Below are 19,491 nucleotides of genomic sequence, written 5' to 3' on the forward strand. Positions count from 1 at the left end.
TAAATTACTTTGGGCAGTATGGCCATTTTCATGATATTGATTCTTCCTATCCTTGAGCATGGAATGTTTTTCCATTTGCTTGTGTCCCCTCTTATTTCCTTTAGCAGTGGTTTGTAGTTCTCCTTGAAGAGGTCCTTCACATCCCTTGTAAGTTGGATTCCTAGGTATTTTATTCTCTTTGTAGCGATTGTCAATGGGAGTTCACTCATGATTTGGCTCTGTTTGTCTATTATTGGCGTATAGGAATTCTTGTGATTTTTGCACATTGATTTTATATTCTGAGACTTTGCTGAAATTGATTATCAGCTTAATGAGTTTTTGGGCTGAGACAATGGGGTTTTTTAACTATACAATCATGTCATCTGCAAACAGAGATAATTTGACTCCCTCTCCTCCTATTTGAATACCTTCACTTCTTTCTCTTGCCTGATTGCCCTGGCCAGAACTTCCATTACTATGTTGAATGGGAGTGGTGAGAGAGGGCATCCTTGTCTTGTGCTGCTTTTCAAAGGGAATCCTTCCAACTTTTGCCCATTCAGTATGATATTGGCTGTGAGTTTGTCATAGATAGCTCTTATTATTTTGAGATATGTTCCATGAATACCTAGTTTATTGAGTGTTTTTAGCATGAAGGGGTCTTGAATTTTCTCGAAGGCCTTTTTTGCATCTATTGAGATAATCATAAGGTTTTTGTCATTGGTTCTGTTTAGGTCTCTAAGGGGTCCAGTTTCAATTTGCATATGTTGAACCAGCCTTGCATCCCAGGGATTTGCATATGTCAAACCACCCTTGCATCGCAGGGATGAAGCCAACTTGATAGTGGTGGATAAGCTTTTTGATGTGCTGCTGGGTTTGGTTTGCCAGTATTTTATTGAGAATTTTTGCATCTATGTTCATCAGAGATATTGGCTTGAAATTTTCTTTTTTTGTTGTGTCTCTGCCCAGTTGGGTATCAGGATGATGCTGGCCTCATAAAATGAGTTAGAGAGGAGTCTCTCTTTTTCTATTGTTTGGAATAGTTTCAGAAGGAATGGTACCAGTTCCTCTTTGTACCTCTGGTAGAATTTGGCTGTGAATCAATCTGGCCCTGGGCATTTTTTCGTTGGTAGGCTATTAATTACTGCCTCAATTTCAGAACTTGTTATTTGTCTATTCAGGGATTCAATTTCTTCCTTGTTTAGTCTTGGGATGGTGTATGTGTCCAGGAATTTATCCATTTCTTCTAGATTTTCTAGTTTATTTTCATAGAGGTGTTTATAGTATTCTCTGATGGTGGTTTGTGTTTCTGTGAGGTCAGTGGTTATGTCCCCTTCAGCATTTCTTATTGTGTCTATTTGATTCTTCTCTCTTTTCTTCTTTGTTAGTCTGGCTAGGGGTCTATCTATTTTGTTGATCTTTTCAAAAAACCAGCTCCTGGCTTCATTGATTTTTTTTGAAGGGTTTTTTGTGTCTCTATCTCTTTCAGTTCTGCTCTGATCTTGGTTTTTTCTTGTCTTCTGCCAGCTTTTGAATGTGTTTGCTCTTCCTTCTCTAGTTATTTCTTCTCTAGTTCTTTTAGTTGTGATGTTAGGGGGTCAATTTTAGATCTTTCCTGCTTTCTCCTGTGGGCATTTAGTACTATAAATTTCCTCCTGAACACTGCTTTAGCTGTGTACCAGAGATTCTGGCACATTATGTCTTTTTTCTCATTGGTTTCAAAGAACTTATTTATTTCTGCCTTAATTTCATTATTTACCCGGTAGCCATTCAAGAGCAGCTTGTTCGGTTTCCATGTATTTGTGCAGTTTTGAGTTTCTTAATCCTGAGTTCCAATTTGATCTCACTGTGGTTTGAGATGATGTTTGTTTTCTGTTCTTTTATATTTGCTGAGGAGTGTTTTACTTTCAATTATGTGGTCAGTTTTAGAATAAGTGCGATGTGGTGCTGAAAAGAATGTATATTCTGTTGATTTGGGGTGGAGAGTTCTGTAGATGTCTATTAGGTCCACTTGGTTCAAAGCTGTGTTCAAGTCCTGAATAACCTTGTCAATTTTCTGTCTCCTTGATCTAATATTGACAGTGGGGTGTTAAAGTCTCCCACTATTGTTGTGTGGGAGTCTAAGCCTCTTTGTAGGTTTCTAAGAACTTGCTTTATTAAAAATAGTCATTCTGACTGATGTGAGATAGTATCTCATTGTGGTTTTGCTGTGCATTTCTCTAATGATCAGTGAAGCTGAGCTTTTTTTCATATGATTGCTGATTGCACATTTTGTCTTCTTTTGAAAAGTGTCTGTTCATGTCCTTTGTCCACTTTTTAATGGGGTTGTTTGTTTGTTTTTTCTTGTAAATTTGTTTAAGTTTCCAATAGAGGCCGGGTATTAGACCTTTGTCAGATGCAGTTTGCAAAAACTTTTTCCCATTCTGTATGTTGTCTGTCCACTCTCTTGAGAGTTTTCTTTGCTCTGAAGAAGCTCTGTAATTTAATTAGATCTCATTTGTCAATTTTTTCTGTTGTGGCAATTTCTTTTTGTGTATTCGTCATGAAATCATTGCTGATTCCTATGCAGAATGGTATTGCCAAGGTTATCTGGCAGGGTTTTTATAGCTTTGGGATTTACCTTTATGTCTTTTAAACCATCTTGAGTTTATTTTTGTATATGGTGTAAATAAGGGGTCCAGTTTCAATCTTCTGCATATGTTCATGTCTCCCACTATTATTGTGTGGGAATCTATATTTCTTTGAAGTTCTCTATGACCTTGCTTTGTGAATCTGGGTGCTCCCATTTTGGGTGAATATATATTTAGAGTAGTTAGATTTATTTTGTTGTTAAATTGAACTCTTTACCATTATGTAATGCCCTTCTTTATCTTTTCTTATTTTGTTGGTTTAAAGTCTGTTTTCACAGAAACTAGGATTTCAACCCCTGCTTTTTAAATTTTCCATTCGCTTGGTAGATTTTTCTCCATTTTTTAAATTTTGAGCCTATGTGTGTCACGGCATATGAGATAGGTCTCTTGAAGACAGCATATCAATGGGTCTTGGTTCTTTCTCCAACTTGCCACTCTGTGTCTTTTAACTGGGGGCATTTAGCCCATTTACATTTAAGGTAACTATTGATATGTGTGGATTTGATCCTGTCATCATGATATTAGCTCTTTATTTTGGAGACTTGTTTATGTGGTTTCTTTATAGTGTCACTGGTCAGTGTACTTCAGTGTGTTTTTGTAGTGGCTGGTAATGGTCTTCCCTTTCTGTATTTAGTGCTTCCTTCAGGAGTTCTCATAAGGTGGGTCTGGTGGTAACAAGGTCCCTCAGCATTTGCTTGCCTGAAAATGATCTTACTTCTCATTTGCTTATGAAGCTTAGTTTGGCTGGATATAAAATTCTGGGTTGGAATTTATTTTAAGAATGTTGAATATTGGCCCCCCGTCTCTTCTGGCTTGTAGGGTTTCAGCTGAGAGGTCCAGTGTTAGTCTGATGGACTTCCCTTTGTAGGTGACGTGTACTTTCTCTCTAGCTGCCTTTAACATTTTTTCTTCCATTTTGACCTTGGAGAGAATCTGATGATTATGTGTCTTGGGAATGATTCTGGTGCCTGGCTGGAATTCCAAGCCAATGGGTCTTACCCTGTGAGGTCCCATGGAAGTGGGCCCTGCAGGCTGTTGCTGCTCAGCCCCCTGGATTCAGCCTCTATCTTGGGAGTGTGTATGGGGGTCTACTATCCTGCTTTGGTGAAGTTGCCACCAGTTTAGTTGGGAAGCATGGAAAACCAGAGTATCTAAAGCTCCTGGGTCTCTTCACATGCCTGAGTGGCTGCTCTGCTGAGACTCCATGTAGCTCTGTGTGTCTGACTGAAGGCTTGGGTTCATGAGGGGCTCTCCAGACCTGACAGTTGCAAAGATCCATTGGAGAAACATGGGTTCCTGGGGATACACATTCACCCACCACCTCCCTGGGTGGGGGAGGTCCCCTTGGCTTTGTGTCACTCTCAGGTGGACCATTGTCCTGCCTTGCTTTTCTCCACTCTCTGTAGGTGTAGTTGTTTCCTTGATTAGTCCCAATGTGAGTACCTGAATGTTTCGGTTCAAGATTCTGTATTTTACTTACTTGCCCCTTCTGTTCCTCTCCATGAGAGCTGTACACATTAGCTGCTTCTAGTCAGCCACCCCAATTTCTTAATTTTTCTATTTATGGATCATTCTTTTGGTATCAAGTCTAAGAACTCTTTGTCTAATTCTGGATCCTAAAGATTTTCTTTTATTTTATGAAAGTTTTATAATGTTACATTTAAGTTCCTGATCCATTTTGACTTAATTTTTGTATAAGGTGTGAGATTAAAGATAAGGTTTAATTTTTTTTCCTATGGCTGCCCAATGTTCTAGCACCGTTGTCAAAAATGCTTCCTCCATTGAATTGTTTTTGCATCTTTTCATAAAGTCAGTTGGGCATATTTGTGTGAGTCTATTTGTGGATTCTCCTTTGTATTCCTCTTTATCTCTCAACCAATATCATACACTCTCTTGATTACTATAGCTATACAGTAGGCATTAATATCAGGTAGACTTCATCATCATATTTTATTCCTTTCTTATTGTTGTTTTAGCTATTCTAGGCTGCATGTGCCTTTCGATATATATATATATATTTTTTGAGATGGAGTCTTGCTTCACACTGGTTGGAGTGCCATGGAGTAATCTTGGTTCACTGCAACCTCCACCTCCTGGGTTTAAGTGATTCTTCTGTCTCAGCCTTCTGAGTAGCTAGAATTACATGTGCCCACCACCATGCCTGGCTAATACTTGTATTTTTAGTAGAGACCAGGTTTTGCCATGTTGGCCAGCCTGATCTTGAACTCCTGACCTCAGGTGATTCGACTGCCTCAGCCTCCCAAAGCCTTGGAATTACAGGTGTGAGCTGCCATGCCTGGCCCCATACAAATTTTAGAATAAGCTTGTCAATGTCTACAAAAGACATTACTGAGATTTTGATAGAAATTACCTTAACCTATGGATCAACTTGAGCCCACTGATTTTTTTTTACTTTTTAAAGAACAGTTTCAAGGAGATATAATTCATATAATATAAAATTTACCCCTTTAAAGTGTACAATTACATATATTTTTGTATAGTCATAGAGTTGTTCACCATCATCACAGTCAATTTTAGAACATTTTTATTGTCCCCCAAAGAAACCCTGAACTGACCAGTAGTCATTTCCCATTCCCTACCCCCAATCCCCTCAGACCTAGGTAACCACTCACATACTATCTTTCTCTAGTTTGTCTGTTTTGGAAATGTAATATGAACAGAATCAAACAATATGCAGTCCTTGTCACTAGCTGCTTTAACTTAGCATAATGTTTTCAAGGTTCATCCATGTTTTACAATATTTCCCATTTTAATGACTGAATAATATTCCATTGCATGTGTGGTGGTTAATACTGAGTGTCAACTTGATTGGATTGAAGGATGCAAAGTATTGATCCTGGGTATGTCTGTGAGAGTGTTGCCAAAGGAGATTAACATTTGTGTCAGTGAGCTGGGAAAAAGGCAGACCCACCCTTAATCTGGGTGGGCACCATCTAATCAGCTGCCAATGTGGCTAGAATATAAAACAGGTAGAAAAACTTGAAAAGACTAGACTGGCCTAGTCTGCCAGCCTACATCTTTCTCCTGTGCTGGATGCTTCCTGCCCTTGAATGTAGGACTCCAAGTTCTTCAGTTTTGGGACTTGAACTGGATCTCCTTGCTCCTCAGCTTGCAGATGGCCTATTGTGGGACGTTATGATCATGTGAGTTAATACTTAATAAACTCATATATATATATAATATATATATATAATAGGACATATATATATATGTCCTATTAGTTCTGTTCCTCTAAAGAACCCTGACTAATACATCATGGATAAACCATATCTTTTTATCCATTTGTAAGTTGACAGACATTGAGTTGTTTCTGTATTTTGGCTCTTACAAATAATTCTGCTGTGAACATTTGTGTGGACATGTTTTTATTTCTCTTGGATATATACCATGAGTAAAATTACTGGGTCATATGGGAACTCTATATTTTACATTTCAAGGAACTTCCACACAATTGGCTGTACCATTTTACATTCCAACTAGCAGTTTCTGAGTGTTCCTGTTTCTCCACATCTTAATAAATATTATTATCTTTTTTATTATATTAATAGCTATTCTAGTTAGTGTGAAATGTATCTCATTATGCTTTTGATTTGCATATATCTAATGGCTTATTATGTTTAGCATTTTTTCATGTGCTTATTGGTCATTAGCGTATCTTCTTTGGAAAATTATCTGTTTAATCCTTTGCCCATTTTTTGCTTGGGGTATTTGTCTTTTTATTATTGAGTTATAAAACTTCTTTATATATGTTGAACTTAATTCTCTTATCATATATATGATTTGCAAATATTTCATTCTGTAGGTTGTCTTTTTACTTTCTTAATGATGTAGTGTGCAGCACAAAAGGTTTTAATTGTTATAAAGTCCAGTTTATCTGATTTGTCCTCTATCTCTTGGGCTTTTGGCATTGTATCTCCAATTAGGTTTTGACTAATCCAAAATCATGATGCATCCTATGCCTTCTTCTAAGAGTTTTATAGTTTTTATTTTTAAACCTAGGTCTATGGTCTGTTTTAAGTTATTTTTTATGTATGGTGTAAAAAAATTTCAACTCTATTTATCTTGCATGTGGATATCCAGGTGTCCCAGCACCATTTGTTGAAAATACTTTCCTTTCTCTATTGAATGTTATTGACATCCTTGTTGGAATCAACTGACCATAAATGTAAGAGTTGATTTCTTTATTCTCAATTTAATTCCATTGACTTATATGTGAATCTTGAAGCCAGTACTGTAGTGTTATGATTAGGGTAGCTTTGTAGAAAGTTTTAAAATTAGAAAATGTGATTTTTTCCAACTCTGTTCTTTTTCAAGATTATTTTGTATATTCTGGATTCCATGCAGTTCCACATGAATTTTATTATCAGCTTGTCAAATTATAAAAAGAAAAATAGCTGGGATATTGATAGGGATTGTGTTGAATCTGTAGATGAACTTTTAGAGCATTTCCATCTTAACAGTATTATGTGTATCAATTGATTTTTGACAAATATGCCAAGACAATTAAACTGGGAAAGTCTGGTCTTTTTAATATATGGTGTTGTACCACAGACTTAAATACCATAGCTAAAACTATTCTACCTTTAGAATAAAACACAGGAGAAAATCTTCATGACCTTGAGTTAACCAAAGACTTCCTAGATATAACATCAAGAATATAATTCATAATAAAAAATTTGATAGCTTGGTCTTGAACAAAATTAAAAACTTTTGATCTTTAAATTATACCATTAAGGAAGGAATAAGAAAAGTGACAGTTTTGGAAAAATTATATCTGAACTTTTACAGCTCAATAATATAATGAAACACCCAATAATATTTGAGTAGATATTTTACCAAAGAAGATATGAAAACATTAAGTAAGGAAAGAAAAGCAGTCCCAGGCTTCCAAAGATTGGAAAGTGGGGGTAAATGGATTTATGGGGAAACTAATGAAGTAAAGTCTGTTTGCAGATTCCTCTGGTGCCCCTCTCTGAGCCTATAAGCATTGTCTGCAGTAAAGGAAAATTTACATTCTGTCCTTAGGTAGGAAAGGGGGAGAGAATAGAAAGACCTTTTATCATTGTAACTTTCTGCCCAACATTTAGGCTAACAGAGGGAAGGCTAAGAGATCCCCCTGCATCTTGTCTTCAGCTCAACTATTTTTCATATTCTAGCTTCCTTCAATATTATAGCAGCATTTATTCATACTATCCCTCAAATAAAAAAATCCAAGTGTCCAACAACTATTGTATGGATAAATAAAATGTAATATATCAATACAGTGGTATTTCATTATTTGCCAATAAAAACGAATGAATTACTGATACATACAACAACCTCAAAAACAATATGCTTAGTGAAAGAAGCCGAGCACAAAAGACTACATACTGTGTAATTTCATTTTTCTGAAATTCCAGAAAAAGCAAAACTATAGAGACAGAATCAGATCGGTTGCTGCCTGGAGCTAAGGCAAGAGCATGGATTAATTGTATTCTGGTATGAGGGACAATTTTGGGTTAATAGAATGGTTCCAAAACTGGTTTGTGGTGATAATCGCACATCTATATAAATTTAATAAAATTAAGCCTCAAAACAGTAAAGAAACGAAATATTACAGAACAATAGCTTACAATTTATAGGAATTTCAAGTAAGCTGTTTATTTGCTGATATCAGTAAGCAGATCTTCCTTTTGGATGTCTCTGTCTCTCTCTCTCTCTCTGTTTTACCTCCTGAACTTTGCTAGCACGTGGGGAGTATTCTGTTCTTTATCTGTTTTCGCTTATGGATTCTGGGTTTTCATTTAGTATCCCTGAATCAAAAGGAAGTCTAGTTCCTTTTTATTGACTGTTGTTTAATTATCTCACTATTTTGTGTTTTAGTCATTTACTATAATTCAATTGATCCTCTGTCTGTATGTTCTTGGTTGACTCTTCCCCGTGAGTTCTTATAACAAAGATCAGTTTAATATTAGTGTTTAAGCAATGTTCAACACAGCTGTAGCCTAGCCCCTTAAATATATCCTGATACACACACACACACACACACACACACACACACACACACACATATATTCTATTTTTTTAGTGATGAGCATGGTTTGAGAGGTAAGTATAATGTGTATGTTAAGATCAGGTTATAAAGGCTGATTTTCATAGATGAGTGTTATGTTTTGGATTTCAGCTGTACTTCTTCTCCAAATACCTGTCACTATAGTCACTATTCAAGTGCCCATCTCTTTTGGAACATGCCTCCTGGGCACATATTTTGCCACAGGCTTTGCTTAAAATTACAGCTCAATAAAATTTCTTATAGCTACAGAACATTCAGTTCTGTTGGCAACAGTTATTTTCCACCTATTTTGTATTGCTTGTGACTGAGTTCCAGCAAATCGCTTCACATTTTTTTCTCTGTTGTTATACTTACCCATTTTTATTCTCAATGCTAGATGTGATACTTATCTTACTGCCAACATTTTATATGTCCAACTCCATAGTTTTAAGTTGTTTTCAGATGAGCAGCTACTTAGTAATAGTAGACCAATAATGACAATATTCACAGATACTCAGAAGGAGCTGCAGACTGATTTTTCTTCTCAATAAGCAATAAAAAAAGCACATATGTAAAATATATGTCTTTTATTGTAGTCTTATGATTTAAGATAAATTCATAAAATAATTTAAACATCTTAGCTGATTTCCACTTTAATTTTATGTTTAATTTTGGAGATTAGTCCTTAAAATGCTAACTTTACATGGCAGGAGAGTGCCATGGCTGTGGCTTAAGCCGATGGCAAGATTCCAAATGGTGGCTCCTGGTTATAGATTATTTGCTGTATCTAGGATGATCATGATAGTGAATATTATCATGATGATAAGGAATGTGACAATGATGATGAAGATAGTTTTTGCTGTCAGAGAGTGGGGATAATCTTGACTGCCATCTTGAAAACTCCTCTTCGGAATTAATGAGGCCAGAAAAATATTCTGCTAATGTATATATAAAATAGACATTCATCACCAGAATAATGAAATGTATGCTATATATTTTAGGTTTATTGCTTTGAATGGTAACATTTTATTTGTGTCTTTATATATGTCTCTATATAATAAAATTAGCTACATTAAATTTTTGCCAGGCAATAAAGTCAGTGAACACTGCTATCCTACTGGCTCTGAAATGAAGGCACACCCTTTCAGAGTTTACCCTATCAGAAAGAAAGAAGAAAAAAATTATAATTATTAATTTATGATGCTATGCAGGTAAATTCTCTACCTCATCATTCTGCCACCCAACACCTGACTTAGGGTTTGAGCGTCATGACAGATAGTTTCTGTTGATGGTACTGTGATTCAGGCACCTTATTTTTCTCCCTTAAATCACTTTGGGTTGTGAATACTATAAAAACTTCAGTGTTTGCTTGATGAAGAGAAAATATATATTATAATGAAAATTTCCAAGATATGGCATTTCTTACATGTGATTCTTTTTTTTTTTTTTTGAGACGGAATCTCGCTCTGTTGTCCAGGCTGGAGTGCAGTGGCGCCATCTCGGCTCACTGCAAGCTCCGCCTCCTGGGTTCACATCATTCTCCTGACTCAGCCTCCAGAGTAGCTGGAACTACAGGCGCCCGCCACCTTGCCCGGCTAATTTTTTTGTATTTTTAGTAGAGACGGGGTTTCAACCGTGTGAGCCAGGATGGTCTCGATCTCCTGACCTCGTGATCCACCCGCCTCGGCCTCCCAAAGTGCTGGGATTACAGGCGTGAGCCACCGCGCCCGGCTGCATGTGACTCTTACATGTAACAAGTTGTTGAGTATTTTGAACTCTTGTTAATAATTATTCATTGAAATACATGAGCTGTTTTTAACTAAACTCGAAAGGGTAATCCATTATATTTAATATGCGAAGATTGATTGTGGTGGAACATCTTATGAAATTTTGTTTTCTTTTGTTTTTGAAAAAGAAATATTGAATAGAACCATGGATTTTTTACTCTGCTTTTAAAAGGTATGATTTTCAACTAAAACAAATGTTCTCGACATATTCCCTTCCCTTCCCTATGATGGTGAATGTGTTGGCCAGTTGAGGTGGGACTAAGATTTGGATCCCAAAACTAATGAGCTTGAATCTTGTGTTTATTCACAGTAAATGATGTTGACAATAGCATACATCATAAAACAGGCTAGATTAATAAAATAAATTTACTGTGAAAAAATACTAACCCATATAGTGGATAATTATTATAGAAAAATGTTTCTACTTAACAATAACAATGAAAAAGCTACCCTTTTTCTTGTATTCTGATCACGAATACTTAGTTATTGCTCTATCATATTAGGTGGGGGTATAACTTGAGTCCCATAAATGCATGCTTATTTCCTTAACAAGCTGTTTCTATGAGAAAGGCTTAAACCAGAAAATTACCTTAGATGATGAGGCTTTATGAAACCACAAATACCTAGTAATTAATTTTGAACAATCACAAACTTTTTCTAACTTTAATATTGTGTCTTATTGTAAAAATAAATATTCATTGTAGAATATTTAGACAATGAAATTAGGCAAAATAAAAATCCCTAAAAATCACTTATAATCCTATTACCTAGAGACAACCACTATCAACCATGTCTTCTATATTATTAAAGTTTAAAGATCGGCACCTAAGCTCCTCTGACAAAACTGGAATTGTAGTGTATGTGTTATTTTTTATCCTTCTTAGAAATCAAAAATCAAACTTTCATTAAATTCAGGTATCTTCAAACCTCGTTTACTTGTGGCTGCAGATGTGAGTGTGGTAACCTCTCTGATTTTTCCGGCTTTTGCCTTCACCTTCTGGATAGAACTTCAAGTCCTGTTCAAATGGTAACAGAGTTATGTCTGAGACTAGTCTAGTTGTTACTTCATTAGTTCCCAGTACGTTCTTTTGTGTTCCCTGCCACGTAGTCCTTGGTGTCACCATATCCTACTGGTGCTACCATATCCCACCAGATTGTGATGGAATGTTGCTGTGCCCACCAGGCTTCGTTGCTCCACTGGGCATTACCACTAATGTCCTGGGAACTCACGGGGCAAATTATGCAGGCCATTTAATGGCACAGTGGAAAAGCCTGCCTTTGCCCTCTTTGTGTTATGGTATGTTAGAAGAATGCTAAAAGAATACTTTTATACCCAAAGTTACAAAAAGGAAATAGTAAAACAGTCCAGAGGAAACGCATTGAATAAAATGAAGCCGTTTAAAGTGATACTTAGAAGGACTATGTTTTATATAATATTAACCAGACAAACCATGTGTATCATCAGGCTTTGTGAGATCGGAGGTAACTGCTATTGAAGAGATGCTTCAGGCCCTGGTCAACACAACGAAAGACAGTGAACAGAAATCGCCATTTGATGTGAAGAGAGTGACTGTAAAGGAAGAAGAGAAGAAGACACAAGAAAAGTTGCTCCAAACTAGTTCTTCCCATAAAATCTCTGCCCTGGCCAGTTGCAGTGGCTCACACCTGTAACCTCAGCACTTTGAGAGGCCGAGGTGGGTGGATCACCTGAGGTCGGGAGTTTGAGACTAGCCTGGTCAATATGGTGAAATCCCATCTTTACTAAAAATACAAAAATTAGCTGGGCGTGGTGGCGGGTGCCTGTAATCCTAGCTACTCTGGAGGCTGAGGCAGGAGAATTGCTTGAATCCAGGAGGCAGGAGGTTGCAGTGAGCTGAGATCACACCATTGCACTCCAGCCTGGGCAACAAGAGCGAAACTGTCTCAAAAAAAAAAAAAAAAAAAAAAAAAATCTCTGCCCCATCCTCCAACATTGAGTAGCCCCTGTGTCTCTGACCACTCGCTTGTCTTCTTGACCTTTTTTGGATTTCTACTGATGCATTGAGAATTTTAGGAGAGACTTCAGATTGTCCTACAATTTACCTTGGTTAATGCAGACCTTAAACCTTGAAGTTCATGTTAAATGGCATTTTTTTTTCCCCAGGTGTTTTCCACAGATCTTTGCTAAAGCCTTTATATAGTGACATTATCCTCCCAGATCAGGTTCCTGATGATAAGTGTTATTGAGTTTCTTTTCTTTAAAATAATTTTTGTAGGCACATAGTAGGTATATATATTTATGGGGTATATGGGATGTTTTGATACACGCATACAATGTGTAATAATCACATCAGAGTAAATGATGTATCCATCACCTCAAGCATTTATCTTTTGTGTTGTAAATAATCCATTACAGTTATTTTAAAATTTTCGGTTTAACAATACATTTCTATGGCTTTTCTCTGAGATTGATGCATCAGTAGATCAGGCATGTGTTAGGAAGCATTCTGAGAGACACTGATTATTATCAGGCAAGTGTAGAAAACATTGTCTCACAATTCTCATTACCTTCCCTTTTCTTGTAGACCTCAATTTACAGCTCTGGACTTTAGAACCATCTGGAACTCACTCCCAGAAACGCTAGTTTAATTGGTCTGTTTTAGGGCCTATGTGGCAGAGATAATTCTCATGCTCAGGGTTGACAACTACTATCTTAGGCAAAAAATCAGATGCCTTTGTAATCACAGCAATTGTTCTACTATGAGTATCCTTTGAAGTATCTAATATTCATTTTTCAGACTGTCAAGATTACCTTTAGAAATGAAATTTGTTGGGTGAATTTGAAGCTTTTTTAAATGATTTTTCATGCATTTTTGAAATAAATTGCTGTTTTTCTTTCCTCATGCCTAAATATGTTGGATTTCAAACTATCTTTGCTTATCTGCTGTGCTTCCAGCTTTTTATAGGAAAATTGGTTATGTTTGCTTATTGTGCTGTTAGATGGGAAATTATGTGATTAGATTCATTTTAGGATTTTTAGGATGAAAACATGTCTGAAATAGCTGTTATTTAGGTTGCAGCAGCAGGCATAACTTAAAACATGCAAAACCACAATGAGGTGATTTGAGGACTGATTTTTTTCCACTTGCTGTTGTTGGGATCAAGTCAAAATTTGTCAGTCATTGAATGGGCCCTATGGACGTATTTGCTCTGGCATTGCTAACCAAGTGAAGTTTACCAGTTTGAGCAAAAAGCTCACTACATTTATTCTTACTGGTTGACAGTTTTATTTGTGGTCTCTATTTAAAATGGAGAAATTGAGCCCAGCCCTTAAACTTTTGGCTTTGGCAAAACTGCTTTGGACAAGATACAGAAGGCTAAAGAAGGAGCAGCTGAAATTTTTTCCTTAATAAACCTTTCCTTTATAAAGTTGGCAAACTGTAGACTACTAAATGGACAAGTTTAAGCATGTTGTTCAATGCCAGCATGACCTAGAATTTCTTTACCGGTAAGCACACTAGCTCCTTGTCGCAGACAGTGTTAGTACTTTTCAGCCACATATTCCAGAAAAAGTCCTTACACTTTTGAAGTTTTATAAATATCAATTTGTGGCCTTGGCACATGTTAGAGGAGCAACGTGTGGCTTTGTAAGTGCTTAACAGCTATTTGCAAACTGTTTTCTTCTTGGTGCAACTTAGAATAATCAGTCAGCAATTAGAAAATGTTAAATAATAATCTCAAAGTGAACAACTTGTATTTGTAACAATGAGAAGGTTTTCTCTAATTTTTACTACTTTTCATCTCTGCATTTCTGGTGTATGAACACCAAGGTAAAAATTGTTTCAGAAAAAAAGACAAAAAATGTTAAGTCATGAATTGAAAGTTTTTTCAGAAAGGAAGTGGTAGCCAATGGAATGGCAGTAGAAAAGTAATAAATATTTCATTCAATTAAGCATAATTTTTATGACTTTTCAAAACATAAAGGGAGAGTTGGGGAAAGGAATTTATGAGTGAGGCTTATAAACTGTCCTATTTTCTTTTAGGAATTTGAAAAGTGTTGATTTTTGGTAAGATTTTATAAATACAAGATTGACCTCATTTCACCAATACCTATTGAGCAATACTTTCTGTATTTCCAGACCAGTCCAAGAAGAAGATTGGATATAAGAGACACTTGATAATTTCAAAATCCTAGGCCCACTTCCTGAGCTGAGCAAGGTAAATTGTGGACTTTTTAGGCCTCCACTTTACAGAGACACCTACTGTGTTCTATCAGACTCTATCTTATGAATAACTTTTGAAAAAATATGTGGTCTTGATAAGATTCGTTCAATGCTTTACTGATATTGATAATGTATCTATTTACTCTGAGCCAGGCACTGTTCTGAGTGCTGGGGATTCAGACAAAATCAATGAAACTCACTTTCATTGACTGTGAACAAAATCAGTAAAACTCACTTTCTTGTGAAGATTATGTTTAATAGGGAAATAGAATGATAACACCTAACAAATATAATACATTCATCAAGTATAGTAAATAAAAAATATAGAAGTTGCAACATTAGAATTTAGCAACATTAGAAGTTGCTAAATGTTACGGAACAGAAATTGTGCAGAAACAAGGGTGATTAAGAATGCAAAAATGATGGTAGTTCTCAATGTTCAATAGAGTGCTCAAGAGTAGGGGTCTTTTACAGAGCAAAATATGGCAAAGACTAGAAGAGGGGAATGAGAGAGTCATCTGGATATCTAGGGATGCTGTGTTTTAGACAGAGGAAAAAACCATACTTGAGGTATGAAACTGCAAGTCCCAAGTTTCAGTGGCTTAAAAATCAAGGGCTTAAAAAGCAGCTGGTTTTATGTCTAGCTGGGTCTTAGAGGGCAAGTGGAGAAGGATAGGCAGAAGCCAGATGATTGAACACTGTGTATGCTCTGTTAAGTTGTTTACACTTTATCCTATAGAGGCCAGTTTATCTTTCACACAGGATAGATTCATAGACAGGGTACTCTATCTGCTGAAGACCTTTGGATATAGGAGATTCTCAATAAATGTCTAATGAATTAAAACATGCTTGATTTTAAAAAAGCTTCTAGTAGTATAATAGTGGCAAGAATTATAAGAAATAGTTCTTTTTCACAAAAAAATTATACGAGTAGATTTTATCTGTAATAGTTTCCTATTGCCGCCATAACAAATTACCACATTAGTGACAACACAAATTGATGATCTCACAGTTCTGTAGGCCACATGGCCAGGATTGCTTAACAGATTTCTTTGTTCCAGCTCTCACAAGGCTGGGATCAAGGTGTCAGTGGTCTGTGCTGTTATCTGGGGAAGAACTGGCTTCTAGGTTCTTTCAGTTTGTTGACAGAGTCTAGTTCCCTGGTTTTAGGACTAAGGTCTCCATTTCCTGGCTGGTTGTCAGCTGGGGCTTGCTTTTATCTCCTAGAGGCCCTTCTCAGGCCCTTGCATGAGGGCTCCTGTATCTCAGAGCCAGCAACAACGTGAAATCAAATCCTTCTTGGGATTAGATTTGTTCTGACTTTCTCTTTTCTTCCTCTTTCCCCATTGCTCTGTCTCTTAAAACTGATTCTCTGCCTTTCTTTTCTGATTTTAAAGGACCATAGAATTTCATTGAGCCTACCCAGACAATCCAGGATAAGCTCCCTATTTAAGGTGATTAGTAACTGTGATGTTGTGAAATATATATTTGGTCTTTGTCCTATTTCCTGGCATACAGCTCCTAAAATCCTTAGAATCTCCAGAGTGGTAAGAGTGTCCTTTTTATGCTAATGAGTTGCCAGGTGGCTGGGGCGATCTAGATTGCCTCATGACTGGGGCTGGTCATAAGAAAGACCAAGCCATGACTATGGGGTTGGAACTTTAATCTCATCCCCAACCTCCAGGTTGGAAGAGAAGATAAAGGAAAAATTGATCACTAATGGTCAGTGGTTTAATCAATCGCACCTACGTAATGAAACTTCCATTAAAAACTCCAAAGGACTGAGTTCTGATGGCTTGGGGATAGCTGCGCATTTGGAGGATTTGGGAGGGTGGTGCACCCACGGAGGGCATGGAAGCTCCGTGCCTCTTCCCAAATGCCTCACCTTATGCATCCCTTCCATCTGGCTGTTCATCTGTATTCTTTGTCATATTCTATTTGATATTATTGTAATTTTATATTATATAATATTGCAATAGCATATTATAATATTACAATATTATTTGAAATGTTATTTACAATAAGCCAGTGTATGTGTGTCCCAGAGTACTGTCAGTTGCTGTAGTATATTAATAGAATTCAAGAAAGCAGTTGTGGGAAGCTAGTTCATCAGAAGCAAAGGTAAAACAACCTGAGGCTTGTGATTGGTATGAAAGGTAGCGGCAGTCTTATGGGACTGAGCCCTCAACCTGTGGGATCTCATGTTGCTTCCAGGTAGATAGTGTCAGAATTGATTTAGAGGACACCCAGCTAGTGTATGCTGGAGATTCATCTGTGGAATTGCTTGGTGTATGTGGGAAGGCCCCCTGCCCCTTGCCCCCGCGCATTGGTGTCAGAAGTATTGAATGAGTGAATGATAATAGGAAAAACACTTCAGATTTCTGTATTCTTACAGTAACCTTCATTGTATCTGCTAACAGTGCCTAGATTCATTTTGAATAACTAGAGGATGGGGATCTTGTGGGAGACATCTTTAGAATTTTTGCCTACCACAATGCCATGTCTTGGGATGACTCATGCTCAAATAATGATTTTTTTTTTTTTTTTTTCTAAAGCAGGATACAGTAGAAGGGAGCTAGGTGGTAGCACAGAACCTACTCTCTGGGGAAGAACCGACATAGGAGACATGACTAAGTTGCAGTTGACGGTAAGGGGGTGGTGAATTGGGGGGCTCAATTTTTGAGGACTGTTACAGTCTAATTTACAAGGCAGAAAAAAGTCATTTCCAGTTAAGTCCATAGTGAGTAAACCAGAAAGCAGGGGATACAGAGAGCCAAGTGGACAGTGATTATCATTCATAGAATTGATTTGTCTGTAGGTGTAGGTCTCCTTTGCTGGGTGGGTTCAGGGCAGGGCTTCGGTCTTCAGGTGGTGAAAGACGATGGGGTGATCATGGAGTTTTAGGCAGAGGACAAGTCAAAACTAACTTAGGCAGAGGACAAGTCAAAACTAACTTGTTAAAATAAAACAAAAAGACAAAGAAAGCAAATGTGTAACAGGGGCAATTTAGGGACAAGAGGTAGCTGCATGCAATCCTTGATGACGACAATTTCTGGCACTGACTTAATGTAAGTCATTTTTATAAAGAAGCCTAATGGTTTATCAATAGTGCTGTATAAATACAAATGTCTAGTCTAAATCCTTCTGCCTTTAGAACATGTCCCATTTCTCCTCTTGTAAATGCAGTGACATAGCTGAAAATATATAACAAGAGTCAGTAGCTTACTAGTGTTTCAGAGGTGGAAGCGGGCAACATTCCTCAATCGGCTTTTCTTTTGTTCTATAGATTAAATATATATATATTTTTTGCAGTTGGTTTACTTTTAGCACATGTTACAAAGAACTTTAGAGAAGAGAAACAAAATGTGAATGCAAATAGACATTTACAAAGATTGAAAATAACCTTTTTTCCCTTTTCCTAGTTTTAAATACTTTAAAAGATTTGTTTTTGGTCAGAGAAAAAGAGAATATTTCTTGGTAACCTAGAAGGGTTCTTGGATCTGAAAGGAGAACCTTAATTAATCCTTTGGGGAAGACATCATTGAGACCTAGGGAAGCAAAGTGAAGATTTTCAGAGTGTTTTTAGAGCTCTTTCCCAGGCTACATTTGTTGGACTCTCCCTTTTGTCTTGTGGCCAAAGACCTTCATGCCAGATAGCCATTTGCTATTAGATGTGAGTGCATGTGTGTCTGGTTGGGGAGAAGTTGGGGGAAAATGTAGTAATTATTGAGTAGCATTACTCTGGTTTTAGTCAACTTGCACCTCTATAATAAGCAAGTTTCTGCTTCACATTTTTCCTCCATGTAGCTGACCTGGCTAAAACTGAACCTAGCAGATGATTGACTATGGCATTAGCTGACACCACACTGCCTCCAGCTTCCTGTCTTGGGTTTCCTCTCCTGAGTTTGTTATATTTCAAGTCTGGTTCTTCTCCAGCCAGTTCACTATCCCAAAGATTGCTTTAGTTATGACATGAGTGGGCTACATGTGAGTTAAGTGTCAGAAAGATGAGAAATTCTTCCCTTTATTCATTCACTGATAGTCTTTGCAAGTTACATAACCATCTGTATTTGAATCTATATATTTGTTCCATGAAAAGGGAAAATAAATGCTTTAATTGGTATGAACTAATCTTTTAGATCATCATGCAGATATAAAATGCTGTGCATTTTGCTACAGATTATCGATGTTTTTGCTAAGACAAACACAATGGCTATGATTAGTGTAGCAGGTATTTGAAATAGAACACAAACAACAGGAAAAAGGCAATGATTTATAAGACACTGAAGGGGAAGTGGGATATCATCATTGTCTCAGGACATGATTGGGATTCCTGGAGAGTGTGTGGTACATGATAGTCAGTTATCTGGCTCAGGTTGTTTTTGCTAATCGGACTCTCACACTTGGACTCTGTACAGATTTCAATGAAGAACAGCTTCATCTATCATTGGGAACTACTATGTATTCTTTTTGGGGGGGAATGATGGTTGAAGCAATATTAAGGTCATGTAGAAGAAAAGTATCTCCTTTTCTCTTTGTTCAGTTATCATCATCATCATCATCATCATCATCATCATCATCATCCACCACATTGTGAATTACAAGTGGTGAGGAGTGTGCCTACAGTTTGAATAATGGCATGATCAATTCCCTTTACTTTTTCCTTTCCAAGTCTATATATACTTCTTGTGTAGGGATAGAACAGAACCTAGATTACTTGACTATAGAAGCTTTTATACCTATAGAACTTTTTGTAGAGAAAATGGTGTATTCAGGGGAGAGCCAACATTCAACTAAGGTAAAAAGAGAGTTTATGCCAAGTACTTCAACATGCAGGAGGGTTT

The 19,491-nt window shown here is 36.9% G+C and overlaps 1 long non-coding RNA gene across 2 annotated transcripts in view; it reads left to right on the forward strand.

Annotated features, from left to right (window-relative positions):
• Nucleotides 1-19,491, forward strand: part of LOC134738947 (uncharacterized) — a 47,275-nt gene that overhangs the window by 19,100 nt on the left and 8,684 nt on the right. For both annotated transcript variants that reach the window (XR_010125244.1, XR_010125243.1), the window contains exons 2-3: nucleotides 11,911-12,139; nucleotides 14,564-14,642. This is a non-coding gene — a long non-coding RNA (uncharacterized LOC134738947). The remainder of the gene's footprint in view (nucleotides 1-11,910; nucleotides 12,140-14,563; nucleotides 14,643-19,491) is intronic.

Source organism: Pongo pygmaeus, chromosome 22 (genome assembly GCF_028885625.2).
Source record: "Pongo pygmaeus isolate AG05252 chromosome 22, NHGRI_mPonPyg2-v2.0_pri, whole genome shotgun sequence".
Lineage (NCBI taxonomy): Eukaryota > Metazoa > Chordata > Mammalia > Primates > Hominidae > Pongo > Pongo pygmaeus.